The sequence below is a fragment of the Octodon degus genome, unplaced genomic scaffold, assembly GCF_000260255.1.
Source record: "Octodon degus isolate 3935 unplaced genomic scaffold, OctDeg1.0 scaffold00124, whole genome shotgun sequence".
Taxonomy (NCBI): Eukaryota; Metazoa; Chordata; class Mammalia; order Rodentia; family Octodontidae; genus Octodon; species Octodon degus.
In genome coordinates, this window is record NW_004524700.1 from 1621422 (window position 1) to 1635818 (window position 14397).

At 41.3% G+C, this 14397-nt stretch overlaps 1 pseudogene; it reads right to left on the reverse strand.

Moving 5' to 3' along the window:
• LOC101575751 lies at nt 1–14137 on the reverse strand (annotated as a pseudogene).
• Between the last annotated feature and the right edge of the window lie 260 nt (nt 14138–14397).

Below are 14397 nucleotides of genomic sequence, written 5' to 3' on the forward strand. Positions count from 1 at the left end.
AAAATTACAAACCCACATGCTTTTTATAAAGAAGCACCAAAAGGAAAACCTTAAGTCTGGAAGGATTCATTGTAATAGAAACAGTAATTCAACAGCCCTTACTTCTATAAGAGAAAGGCATTTTAAAGCTAATATATTGAACTTTTCCCCTTAATTAATTGCTAAGTGGTTCTTGCCAGGACTTCTTATAAACTTTTTTCTTCCCAAGAACAGCTGCAGCTTTGCTGAAGGTGCCTGGTTTAACCCCTGAACATGGGGGCTCCATGGCTGCCTCTGGCTTATTGTCAGGGATGAGGCTGAAGCCAGCCAGCATGTCCAGAGAGGCTAGGATAGAGTCGTAAAGCTGATCTGCATGGCTCACCAGTTCACCAGACTGCTTCGAGATCCTCCCAAGGACATCCTTCAAAACTGGTGCATTGTCCAGCAGGCACTGAAGCAGAGTCTCCCCCTTCTCTAGGACACTGTTGGTCAAGGACTGATGCTCATTTATATCTCTCTTAAATTGCTGGTAAAGCTGCAGAGAAGACTTGAGACTCGTGAGACTGGACCGGATGGACTCCCAAGGTCAGAGACATCTGTGACACTATACAGCCAGTGGATCAGCTCTTCCAGCTGACAGCAAAATGTCTGCACACACTGGACCAACAAGTCTTTCCTTCGTTCTTCTGCTATCCTGGGAGGATGCCCTTTGGCACCTGGGTCTGAGAATGACCATTTGTCCAACACAGTTGACAAGGAGGGGTGTGTCTTTAACAGTCCAGAGGAGACCTCCAGGGCCTGGCTGCTCAGCAGACTATCTTCTGCAGAGTTCTGGGCACACATGAAGTTGTATGGGTTCTGGCCTTCAGGGGCCCCAGACCTGTGGAGGGCAGCCCTAGAAGGAAGCTGGTTTTGGCTGGAATCTGATGGGAGGGAAGCTGGCCCATTACTGTCTGACACTTCTAAAGAGCTCTGTCCCTCAGTAGCCCCAGTGAGCAGAGTCACTAATGTGGACATGGTGCCTAGATATGAAACCAAACTAGAAACTTGTGTCAGCCAGGTGGGAAGGGCAAGATACTCCTCCTCACTGTCCATCTTCTCTTCTGATTTCCATTCAGACTCCATTGGGGCAGGGCACAGGACACTCTTGCTGGCCCTCTTTTCCCTCTCTGGCCTGGGCAAAGGTCACTCTTTGTCTCTTGTCCTCATTTGGGAAAAGTCCAGCTTGAGCTGTTTGCCCACAGGTAGTAGATCTTTTGTGCCCCTCAGGCTTGTCTCTCTACCTTCCCAAGCAGCATCCCCATGGTCAGGAGCTTTAGGTGTTGATGCAAGCTGGCTCCAAGGTACTCCCTGCTTCTGGAGTACTCCAGAGGGCCACTTCTTAGGGCTTAGTTCTCTGGGCCCACAAAATGGTAAGGTGGGGGCCTCTGCTAGTGGGCAACCAGGGAAAACATTAACAGGTGACTTGAGAATGCTTGTGGGGGAGACAGAGAAGTTATCCAGGTCTATGCCAGAGACCTGCAGGACAACAGGGTCAGCCACTGTGTGGCTGTCAAGTTTCTTTGGGAGCCAAGGCCCAGGCCGCAGTGGGTAAGTATAGTCAAGCAGGTCTTCATACTCTTTATTTGGGTTCCAGAGTAGGGAGTGACAGTCAGGAGGAGGCAGGGCATCTGGCAGCACATGGGCCCAATATTCAGCCTAGAAGGAGAGGCACCTCCTGCCCAGGCTAGCAGTATCACCACTAGGGTCTGCAGGCTGCGATGACCACTGGAGCCGAGGTCCTGCTGCCCCTGCAGTGGGAGGTTGCTTGGGGGTGGCCAGCTCCAGGGAGGAGGCAGCCTTGGCAAGGGAGCCACTCTGAGGTTCTGCCTTCTCTTGGTATGCCTGGAGACTGCTGCCTATGGAAGAAACAGAGACACTGCTGCTGTATAGGTTAGGGGCTGTGGTACCCAGGCTTACCATGGATGTCCATTGTGATGGGAAAGAGACACCTGAGATGAGGGCTCCCGGCTGAGGCCCATCACCTGGGGTGAATCAGCTGGGGATGGGTCACCTCCAGTATCAGCATCATGTCCTGAGCAAGGGGCTGCAATTCTGGGTGTGTTAAAAGTTTGAGGTGTCCCCTGGGAGGCAGGAGCCTTATCTCCTCCACCTGGCTTCCTGCAGAAAAGTTTCCAGTCCCTGTGATTGCAGGAAGAAATGGACCACTGAGGGCAGGCACTGACCCATCAGCTTCCACTACTTTGCTGGCCAAACTGGCCTGTGGCAGGTAAATTCCAGAGGTGTGGCTCCGGGCAGCCTCAGTCCAGCAGGCAAGAGCAGGTAGCTTCTTTGTCCTGCATACAGGAGAGGCAGGCCCTCCCTCCGCTTCCTGGCCAGGTGGCTGCTCTGGCTCAGAGCCCTAGACCTTTATGTTTGCATGTGCTTCCAGCTCTGCCTTTTCTTCACCCAGGGCCATTGAGCTGTGCCTAGGTCAGGGCTCCTCTGAATCCTTCAAGCTCCCTCAAACCTTTGCCAATCCCAAGCCACCCCAACAGCCCCATGCAACGCTGGAGCTTGGGGTTCCAGGCAGCTATTGTGGCCATCCCTGCAGAGCCCCCCATCATTCTACTTTCTGAAGCAGTTCTGGAAGTCCTTTTTTGTGAGTGTCTTTACAAAGTGTGATCAAAAATGCAGTAGACACTCCTCCCAAGCCCCACCCAATGGAAAGGCAGGCTTGTAAGAACATTGTGGTGTGTCTTCATCCACTTGATTCACCAGGTCTGATGCCATGAAACTTCTGGTTCTTCCCCAAAATCAAAATGACCACTAAAAGTGAACATTTTGAATAGATTCAGATATCAAGGCAACACAATAGTGCAGTAAAAGACACACAAAGAAAGATTTCCAGGCTCTGTTGCATTCGTAAGTTTTCTTTTCATAAAAAGAAAGCCTCAGTGCACAAAATGATAAGAAATATTTTGTCTTAAATAATAAATATTAACTGAACTAATGTATCCATCAAAGCTAATTGTCAAATAAGGTTTTAAAGCTTCTAATTAAATGTCATTAAGAGCCCAATCTCCATTTTTATAGCTTCCCAATAAAACACAAAGCATCTTGACACCAAACTTTGTCTTGGCCTATTTTCTTTTGCTTTTACAAAATACCAGAGGTTTACTTAGCTTCCAGTTTTGGAGGTTCAAGAGCAAGGCCCAGTTCTGCTCTGCCCAAGTCCTCCCTGCCTACATTATAACACGGCCTATGATTTAGTATCAGGAGGACGCACAAGAAATTGAGGTCGTGTAGCAAGAGAGGATGAGAGAGATGCAGGGGCCAGGCGGGTAGTAGTTTTTAATCTCTGTCATTATGGTATGTAGGAGCCCGTGGGGGAGACAAGCAATGATGTATAGTAGGAATGGCTGGAAGAGCTTCTAAACAGCTTCCTGAAGGAAGTAACCTACAAAGCTTACAAAGATGAAGAAACTAAGTGAGCAAAAGAAGAAGCAAAATCCAAGCATAAGCAAATACACTTGCAACATAGCGAAGAAATAGACCTAACAATTTGAAGGTACATAAAAGGATATAGAATTTGGTGACAGCAAAAGACAGAAAATTATCACGGAGTTCAGGAAAAAGATCCAAGCTACAGATCTTCATGAAGCTTCAGGATAGATTGTGATTTATCGAAGAAAACATGTAAGATAAGATTCAAGGATCAGGAATAGTGCCTGAAACAGATTTTTAAGTCATAGGAATAGGAAAATATCCCCCACCACCACCAAAGATGCCTGAGAAGGAAGAAAGAAAAAAAGATAAAAGAAAAACTAGAAGAGTACAGTGTTACAAAATTCAAAGAAAGATAAAAAGCAGTTCTTTATTTGGTATAAAGTGTGTGTTTGGAATGATTAAGAACTTTGGAAATAGGCAATGGTTAAAGTATATTGTGAGATATTTAATACTAGTTAAGCACCTAAAATGGTTAAAATGGAAAAGTTTTGTTATATATTTGTCTACAATTATAAAATGAAAGGGAAGAGCATCTCAAGAAGGAAAATGTGGTCAAATGCTATTTGCTCCTAAGAGTCCTAGGAATATAAAAAATGAAAGTCCATCCTTGAATGGGCAACTGAGGATGCTGCCTGCGGTGCTGCTACATGCTCTTCAGAAGAGGTGGGAAGAGCTCAGGATGCAGGAGCCTGAGGAGAAACAGAACAGTGTGCTTAGCAAACATGCAGAAATACTTAAAAAATTTTACTTGGATAAAAGGAAGAGAAAAGAAGGGGAGAGGAGGGAGGGGAGACTAACATGCTAATGAGGAAAAGCTAGAAAAAGAGAGGTTTGATGATTCTGGGAAACAAATTCTGAATGTGAAAATAAAGAAGGGAGGAAGAAAACAAATGTGTGGAGAAGACAGTTCCTCAGGCAAGCACTGGCAGTCACAGGTAGCAGGGACTTAAGAACAATTCTGAATAAATTCTGGTAAAATGAAAAAAGCCACCACTGAAGAGGAGAGAGCTGAGGCTCTTTGCATCAGTCTTGCCTGGTGGTGGGTTTTTGGCTGGGATTTCTTCATATAATACAACACAGTCTTAGATAAAACACTGCCACTACAACTTAGCAGTTTAAATCAGGAAAGCACTTCCAAAACACAAAGGAGCTAAAAGTTTACTTTATCATCGGCCTTCATCCTAGATAAATGGTTGTCTCTTACATGAATAAAGGTTCTCCAAGTCAGATTAATCAGCCTTCCCAATTAGTCTGTACATGATCTGTAAAGAAAAGAAGGCCCCGGTTTCTCATACAGAATTGTCCAGGTGTAATTTTCTTCTCTTTTCTTACCCTGCTCTGTGCAGTGAGATAGGGAGGGCATTCACTAAGTGACGTTACAGACATTGGCTCACTAGCTCAACTCAACCCAGTATGTCAACTCTTATTCTCAGACTTGAACTTAACCTATTTTTCAGCACTCCTCCAGGCTTCCTCCAGTTTCTCAGTGTTGCCATTGGTAATCAATACCTATCTCTTTATTTCTGCCTTCCCTCCCTCTTTTTCTTGAAACATCTGTCAAACTCAGTGTTTGATGTTATCTCAATCAATCTTTACAGAGTTAAAGAGGGAAGCCTCTTGACCAATTTCTTGCTTATGTAACCTGAGAGAAAATGTTAAGCTTGGTTCTGAGTTTCTTCTCTTGGCAAATGCTGCAACCCATGTCTACTTCTCAGGTTCCAGCTTGACAGCCCATTCATAAATATACCCATTTCTCCAAAAGCTATTTGCTGAAACCATTTTCTGTTCCAGAAACCACAACAAGCACTAGCCTTACAAAAATGAGCAAATACATAGATCCCTCCCACCCCACGGTTCGTAGGAGCCTTTTGACAGATACATGTGGAGTTGCAACTTTAGTAAGTAGTGGGGAGTAGTGACACGGTGATAGGTGTACTGGAAATGGATGATTTGACCTAGTTATGATTTTTTTTTCCTGGAACCAGGGATTGAACTCAGGCTTTTGCACTTGTCAGGCAAGTGCTTATTCTACTGAGCTATCTCCCTGGCCTCTTGACCTAGTTATGGAAGTTCAAAAAGGTTCCCTGAGGAGATAGCAAGTGAACTGAGAACTGAAGAGGAAGAAGAGAAGGAAAGGCATATTGAAGAGGAAGAACAGGAGGAGGAGGAAAAGGAAGAGGAGCAGGAGGAGGAGAAAAAGGAGGAGGAGAACAAAATCAGCTCATAGAGCACATAGAAGGGTTGAGAGAAGGAGTCAGTGTTTGCAGATTTTGTGTGGAGGACAGAGTACGATACTTGAGAAACTGATGGGGGCTGTGGGAAGGAAAAGGAAGACTAGGAGAATGGTTTGTGAGGCTAGGTTGGAGGCATGGGGTATCTTGTTGAGGACTTTATTATTTGCAATGAGCAGCATATGGCAGTGTTTAGTGTCTACATTGGAGGGTAAGTAAAATGTCGCCAAATCAGGAGGCAATTGTAGTGAAGTAGGACCAAGATAGTCTTATACTGGACTAAGATGGATTTAAAAGATAAGACTTTAGAAGGTAGGGTCTATCTGATTTATGACAGACTTGATATGTGAAGGGAGGCAGTGAGGTCAAGAATGATTCCTGCACTTTCAACTTGAACTGCTGGATATAAAATAGTGCTCTGCACTGAGATAAGAAGAGCACAGGCGATCTGGTCAGGCTTTGGTTGGGGCTAGTCAGGTGAGATTTCAGTTGAGTATGAGACACTTTGCAACACCTGGATGTTGACAGCAAAGCATGGTCTGGTATACGACCCCTGGAAGCATACAGGGTCAATCTAGGCCATCTGTAAACTTTAATAGTTATGTTCTTAAGTTAATGTTTAATAATCAGAAGGTTTCACAGATTTTTTTTTCTTGAGACAGAGTCTTGTTATGTAGTTCAGGCTGGCCTTGAGCTCACTGTGTAGCTGAGGCTGGTCTTGAACCCACAGTGAACATCCTGCCTCTGCCTCCTGAGTACTGGGATTGCAGAATTTCACAATGATACTCAGCATTAAAATCAGGGTTTTTTTTAACATTACTAAAGCACACACCATTAAAGGATTATATGGAAAAAAATCACAAAAATAAAATATAAGAAATTCTGGCTTAGAAAAGTATCTGCCTCTTATTTAATTGGCAATTTTAGAGAAACAGAAGAGATTAATTGCTGGGGGCTGGGCCAACTCCCAGATAACTGAACAGGGACAGTGAGGATGAAAGAAAGACAAAAGGCGTATTTCAAAACGCAATGGGGAACCAGAAGACTTGCTTTTAGCGAACGCACGCGTCAGCCCCCAGTCAGCTCACTTTTATTAGCAGCAAGAAGCACAGAGGGATACCAGCATACATCATTCATGACATGTTTAAAAGAGATTTTTAAAAATAAGGAATGGGTGTACTTCAAAAGTGGGAAAGCTTAGAAAGCAAACAATTCCCTCTCCACAGCCGGATGCCTGTGCAAGTCCATAGGGACCTAGTTTTTTTCTATTGTCCTCAGCAGGTATTGTCCTGCCTGAGGGCACTGTACTTAGAAGGTTTCCCACACACAGAAAAGTCAGAAAACAGGAAACTTTCCACAGAATTTCCCATTCCTGAGCAAGACAAAACCAACCTCAGGACTATGGGGCTTACTTAAGTCATCATGTTAACCCATGTACAACCCAACCCCTGACAATTAATCTAAATGGAAGTTTAGTTATGTTTTCAAAACATTCTTATTCTGGAAAGAAAAGGAAAACTCCTCCAAATTGCTCCAACCCCTTCATCTTTAAATTGGAAGGTGGTTGTTTTAGTCTGATGATGAGGGTTGAGTATGGTTAGTTGACAATGAGTTCATGAGTTCATCACCATTTTAGTCAAATGAAGGTGAGGAGGAGGCCATTGGCTGGGCTCTGCCAAGCGGTTTCCTCTCAGAAAACAGGGCTTTGGAGTTTAAATCTGTGTGTTTTGTCACATTACTGTGGATGAATGGAAAGCTGTATTCTGAGGCTTTGGAAGGCTGGAGTGACAAAGTCAACAGAAACAGGCAAATGGAACCAGGTGTGCTGGCACATGGCTATGATCCCAGCAGTGCAGAAGGCTGACACAGGAGCACTGCAAGGTCTAGCGCAGCCTGAGCGATTTAGAGCTTTAGTGAGACTCTGTCTTGAAGTAAAATATAAAATAAAATAAAAATGGTTGAGATGTAGCTCAGTGTGGGGCCATAAGTACAGTCTTCAGAAACACACACACACAAATGTGACTACATCAAATTTTGAGACTATATCAAATTTTAAAATGTCTGAATATAAGAGGAAATAGTCTCGACCCTTTTACAGCTCAGCATATTAATACGGCATTACATTTTCTACCTCATGGTTATACTTTTCTGCTGGATGGTTAAGACTAAGTTAAAGCAAGACCTATCTAACAAGAAATGTAACTTTTGTATCTGACAAGGTCAGTCAAATCCCCTCAGGATTTGCCCTGAAACCATGTACAGCACCTTGTAGATCTTTTGTTAGTGTCAGCCATCTGAATGAGTCACAGCCAATGCTTGACCAATTTTCTTTCTGTGAAAGCCTGAGAGAATTTTCTCTCCCTAGGTGACCTTCCTTAGGCACACTGTACATCATCAATCACTTTCCTCTGTGGCCTCATAATCTCCTTGATCAGAAAACTTGGGATACCACTGAGTTACAAGATGTCACAGCACAGGTTATCCTATGTCCTGAGTCTTCACTGAACTGAAGGACTAGGGCCAAAATATTGGCTATCCTTGTAGCTCCTCTTTTTCTTTAATTTTTGGTCTGTAAACTTTGGTTGTTAAACATCAAGTCAACAACTTCTGACAATTGCCAGTTCCGCCAATAACCCACTACTATTATGGACTATTGGACTATATTGGGTTATTTTGATGAATTCAAGTACCTACAGTATTTGAACTTTCATCAAGTACGAAAAGATACTTTAAAGATTTCTCTAAATATAGCTTCTCTAACAACAATGGAATACCCATCTCTGACAAAACAAAACAAAAAAGGGGGATATAAATAAAGGACCATTTTGTAGTGAAATACACACACACACACACACACACACACACACACACACACACACACCAAGAAAAAAATAGTTAGGATAGTTATATAGCTACTTTCACTTAGTTCAATGAGAAGAAAGATTTATACTAATATTGTTTAGACAAGATATCATGTCTGCATCTTGTCCTCTGAATAACTACTACAAAGACAAAATTTTGCAATGTATTAATTATTGTAACTGTCCTACTAACCTGTTTTGAAACTGTTTCATTGCTATTTTTCTCATTAAAATAAATAAAAAATTAAAACAATATTTTTAAAAAAAGGAAACAGCTAACAGAGTGAAATAGCAACCAATAGAATGGGAAAGAAAAATTTCAAATCATGTATTTTACAGGGGGTTCATGTCACAAATATATCAAGAACAACTATACCTCAATAATAACAAAACTTATAATCTAATTTTAAAATGGATTTTTTAAAATAAACCATTAGAGAAATGCAAATTGTAACCCTAATGAAATATAATCTCAAACCAGTATGATGGTACACTCCTGTAATGCCAACACTCAGCAGGCAGGGGCAGGAGGATCTCTGTGAGTTTATGACCAGCCTGGTGCTGCATAGTAAGACCCTGTATCAAATAAATGAATATATATATATATATATATATATATATATATATATATATTCATACTTATTACAATCATTTTTAAAAACACAGAAAAGGACAAACATTGATCAGGATGTAGGTAAGTTAGAACCCTTGTACACAATTGTCAGGAATGTAAAACTATGAATCTATTGCTAAAACAATGCAGAGGTTCTAAAAAAATAAAATTATAGCTACTATAAAATTTAGTAACCTATGTTCATAAGACTTGAAAGTAGGATCTCAAAGACATATTTGCCATGAACACACCAATGTTCATTGCAGTAATATTTACAATAGTCCAAGGTAGAAAAAATGACAACAACCACCAAAAAAAAAAAAAAAGCAAAATGAATTATGTCTAAACAATGAAATATGATTCAGCCTTGAAAAGGAAAAAATGCTGGCTCATGCTGTAACACGGCTGGAAACTGAAGGGGTCATTCTAAGTAAGCTAGTGTCAAAGCATAAATACTTCCATTTTTATGGGATATATAAAATAGTTAAATTCATAGAAGCAAAAGGGCAAATAGAGGTTTTGGGCTGAGTAAAGGAATGAGAAGTTCCTGTTTAATGAGTATGAGATTTCAGTTGGCAAAGATGGAAAAATTGTAGAAATGGACGGTGATGACAGTCACACAATATAAAGGCACTTAATGTCACAGAATTTTACAGTTATAAATGACTCAGATGGCAAATCTTATATTACATATATTATCACAAGGATGACAAAATTCAACAAAAAAAAGTTTCTTACACAAAAATAGAACATACATAGTTCAAATTCATTCAGAACTAGTTGGCGCTAATATTATTCAGTGTGGAAAGATCGGCTCCCAACAGCCAAGTAGGAAAAGCCGAGAGGCCAAGAAACATCTAAATATTAAAGGTAAGGAGAATATTTTGCAAAACTCCAGATAAATAAAACATAATAGAAAGTATAAGTACCCTAAGAATTTTAATGCAGGTTAAAAGGAAAAACCTTAGACAAGTTTGACAGTTTGAGTGGAGAGTGAGTCCCTAATCAAGAAACCTGCTTCCAGTATGATCACAGGTTGAGAACAACACTGGACTCTACTTGATCAGGTAGCATTTACAGATGAAAAGAGAAGACACGGACAGGGCAGGTTAACAGGTCACAGGTGGCACTCTGCCTTCTGCCAAGTGGTGCTCAAGTGACTAAAGGTCAGCTGCTGTGGCCAGCCAGCAGCTGCTTGTGTGGCCTGGTCTCCAACATTTTCAGTAAGTTCACAAGCTAAGTCAGGTTGCAGGGCCTGCTGCAGGGACTGGAGGACAGACTCAGCCTCAGGCCAAATTTAGTTTACACTGATTCATAGTAGAAATTGCAGAAGTCAGAAGACAGTGAAATGACATATTTAAGTAGCTAAGAGAAAATGTCTGACAACGTAGAGTTCTGTACCCAGAAAAGAGCCTCCCCTATAGGCAGATGATATAGAAGATATTCAGTAAACCAAAAACAAGACTTAATTACTATCAGACTTACCTCAAAAATAATACTAAAGGGAATTCTTTATGCTTGAGAACAATAATCTCAAAGAAAATTCCAAAATGTAGGAATAAGCAAAGGGCCCAGAAATTAGAATTTCTTGAATAATCAGAATAATAACTTCCCAAAAACAATAATTGTAGATTACAAAAAAATAGACTAAACTTGCTAATTACAATGCAAAAATCTATCTACAGAAAATACTGACTTCAACTCTGCACTATCATCCACTAACATCCTGATTATATCACCTTACTTGTTTTACCAATAACAGAAATCATGTCCTATGTTTATTCTCCCTAGACTAAATATAACCTCAATGAAATAGATTTAGTAATTTATCTTGGTTAGGAGAAAATATTTTGTAAAGCATGCTAATGTGCTCTTTTGTGCTCTCTTTTGAAGGAAAATCTCCTTCATTATTTCTAAGGCATATATTTAGAGGGTGATTTAAAATGGCATGTCAGAAACTCAATGAAAAGAAGAAAATGTCCAGATTTCTTCATCGAAAATAGGTTTGAAGCCAAAATGGCATGATAATTTTAAAAACCAGCTTTCATGGAGAAAAGTTTTTCTTTTGTTATTTGTTTTCTGTTTTTACTTCTTTTTAATTTTCAGAAGTGTCCTCCTATCCCAAGAACAAATTTTTGAGCTCTTATGTAAAATTTTACTCCCAGATGTAGACAGAATTTGGGATATGATATAAAGGAAGTCCACTGACCCTGAAGAAAGAGATAACTCTACTTCTCTGAGGAAGCAGCCAATTGGACAAAGATAATTCCTGGGGCCTCAGCCAGAGAAATGGATCAAAAAAGGTAGGAATCTCAGGAAAGCCAAACTCACACAGGGTGTGGGCCCCATTTAACACTGACAACTACAAATCTGGCCAGCAGAATAGAAAGAAAAATGTGCCCAAATCTCCCTTGGCTTCCACATGAAGCGGAGGAGCACTCTGAGGGAAAGGACAGAGGAGGGAAAACAGAATGACTAAGGGCACATTCTGAGAGTTCTCCAAGTTGCAAAGTCGTCCTAGCAAAGGGTGCAAGTGTGGGCATTCAGAGGCATTGTACTCGACCTCAGAGGATGGTCAGTCTCAATGAGAGCTGAGGTAATTCTGACCCAGCAAGAGGATACCCAAGTTCCACTATCACAATCCTCACACATTCCTGAGCCAGGGTCCAGCGCTGTATGTTCTATCCATTGTGTGTACAGTGACACAGAGACACACTTTTCCCATGAACCATTTCAGATAAGATGAGGCAACTGGAGCAGGACACCTCTTCAGGCCAGAATCACTCCTCAGGTCTACCCCAGGAAATCAAGTAAATCCCTCCTGTGCCCAGATACTTAACAACAAGAAGGAAAAAAAAAGTGCACATTTTTGGGGCCGTGTATACAAAAATTAGAATGATACAGAGAAAATTAGCCTAGCCCTTTTGCAAGAAGGAAAAGAAAAGAGTGGGGTGGAAAAAAGCTCTGGAAGGCTGATCAAGTACCAAAGAGAGTGGGAAATGGGAATTGACAAATGGTAAGCTGATTCCCCACGTCCCATCCCTGCCATTAGAAAATGAGGGGTGGGGTAGGAGGTAGCAAAAGAACAGATTTGTTTTAAAATTTAAAGCTCCTTTTTGTTTATTTACTTGCATATCCAGGTGGCCCTCACACATCTGTGCTTGTTTGTTAGTGTTTCTGCAGCAATGAGTCAACTAGCAAGTATTTAATATGTGCTAAACACATTATTTGATGAGTGAACAAGTAGAAGGCCCTGTTCCATCTTGCTTCAGGACTCACTGTATGAACCACCACTACCACAAAGCCAGGCTGGCCTCTGTGTGCTCTCCTGTTGGCCCCGTACCTACTTCCATGTGATCCTTCATGTACCCTGAACGTAGGTGTCTCTCTGTATAGTAATTGTACTCTAGCTCCCCTAGATTTCTCATTTCTTCTCCCATTTCTCTTGTCTCCCCTACATATCATAAACACATTTGAGTTGAATTACTTGATTAAATCATGAGTGAACTGATGGCATTTGGAGCCACAGGCTCAAGAGATGAACAATAATGACCAACAATAAGAGGAGAATCAAGCAGGAACTGAGTGGTGCAAATACTGCAAGCAGGGCTAATCGTGTGGCCCTGCTACTTAGGTTGCTCTGAGCCTCACATCAGCCCTGAGGAGAAGACCATCTCCAGAGCACACTGGAGGCCCTTGGGGAAATCCTGTGCCAATCTGAACTTGGAAGAATCCTACCCTACTCACTAGACAGTGTGCAAAGGGAACCAAACAATAGCTGTCCCAAATTTAAAACTAAACCACCTACAAGCAAACTGTGTGATTCCCACACACATGTTTCTTACCAAACATGTAAAATGAGACTACAAAATAATCATCTTTCTCTGGACAACTTATACCTGAAATCTTCCCCAATTCCTAGCAATAGTAGAACAGATACTTCTCTGAAACCAAGAAAATTTTATCAAAAGGACAGATTTTCATCTACATTTCCTACATTTCACTCATCACTTTGAAATCCTGACATTCATCATTAATCAGGCTTATCCAATTTGAGATCCACATGAGTAAGCTCTTATCCAAGACAACTTGAATTAATTTGGCAAGTATTACTTCATCAAGCATGTGCTGAACAAAATCTAAATATATCAGCCAAGAAGATAAGCACCCACTGCTCTTCAGCTATAAAGATATGCAACTATGATTTCATTTGGGGGTGGGTAGACTCTGAATAAAACCATATTCCTTTTTTATGGCTATTTGAAGGCTGATATATCTTGGCTTGTCATTTTTTTCTAAAGCCCAACACTGACATATTTTTCAGATGAGAAATTCTCAATAGCTACTTCTTACTTCCTCATAGATGCAATCCTGTCATTATTTTACCCAATATGTTGTCTCTTTAAGTATTCTTCTGCATTCATCCTATGTGATATGAATATAACACACATAATTTTCTTAGTATTCAGTATTCAGGAAAAGGCACGTGATCAAGAGTTTTCCTAGGATTTCTTTAACTTTTTTTAAATGGTCCTTGCTTCATGGCAGATTTCTCAGTCTCATGGCATTTGCCATGTGGGGATGGTGAGTGTACATATTTGTTATGGAAACTCCTCCCACAGACATTCTCTGAAAAATCCACTAAGTAGGAGCTCGTGTTCTGTCTCAGAAAACCACCTTAGATGCCAGGGAGGGACTGTGAAGTATTTGTCATTGCCTCTGAAGTTCTTCCTGTTCGACTAAGAAATTCATGAGTGTACGATGCTTTGCATTTTCTGGGGTGTCACAAAAGCTGGAGAACAGAAGGAAAGCTCTTAAACAGCAAACTCCCTTGGCTCATTACCTAAGAAGGGAAACACATTTGACAGGAATGTCCCCTCTTGTTTCTCACTCTCCTCTCTGCAGACTGATCTTGAGTCTTCAGGTTCTCCCTGCTGTTGCTTTGGCTTCACCAGGCCCAACATTGTCCCTTGAGGGGACCTCTCTAACAACTCTTCAGCAGCACAAGCACCCTCTCCATTCCTTATGCTCCAACACTCTGGAAACTCACAAGAGGCGTCTCAGTTTCTGGAGTTTCATCTTGACATGAGTTTCAAAATTAGAAAATCATTTTTTCTTATGGAACTCTATCCTAAAATTGGTCCCAGGGCCTGTAACCAATCGACAGGTTTACCAGACATTTTCAGAAATACATGATAAACATAAAAAACAGAAGGAATTTATA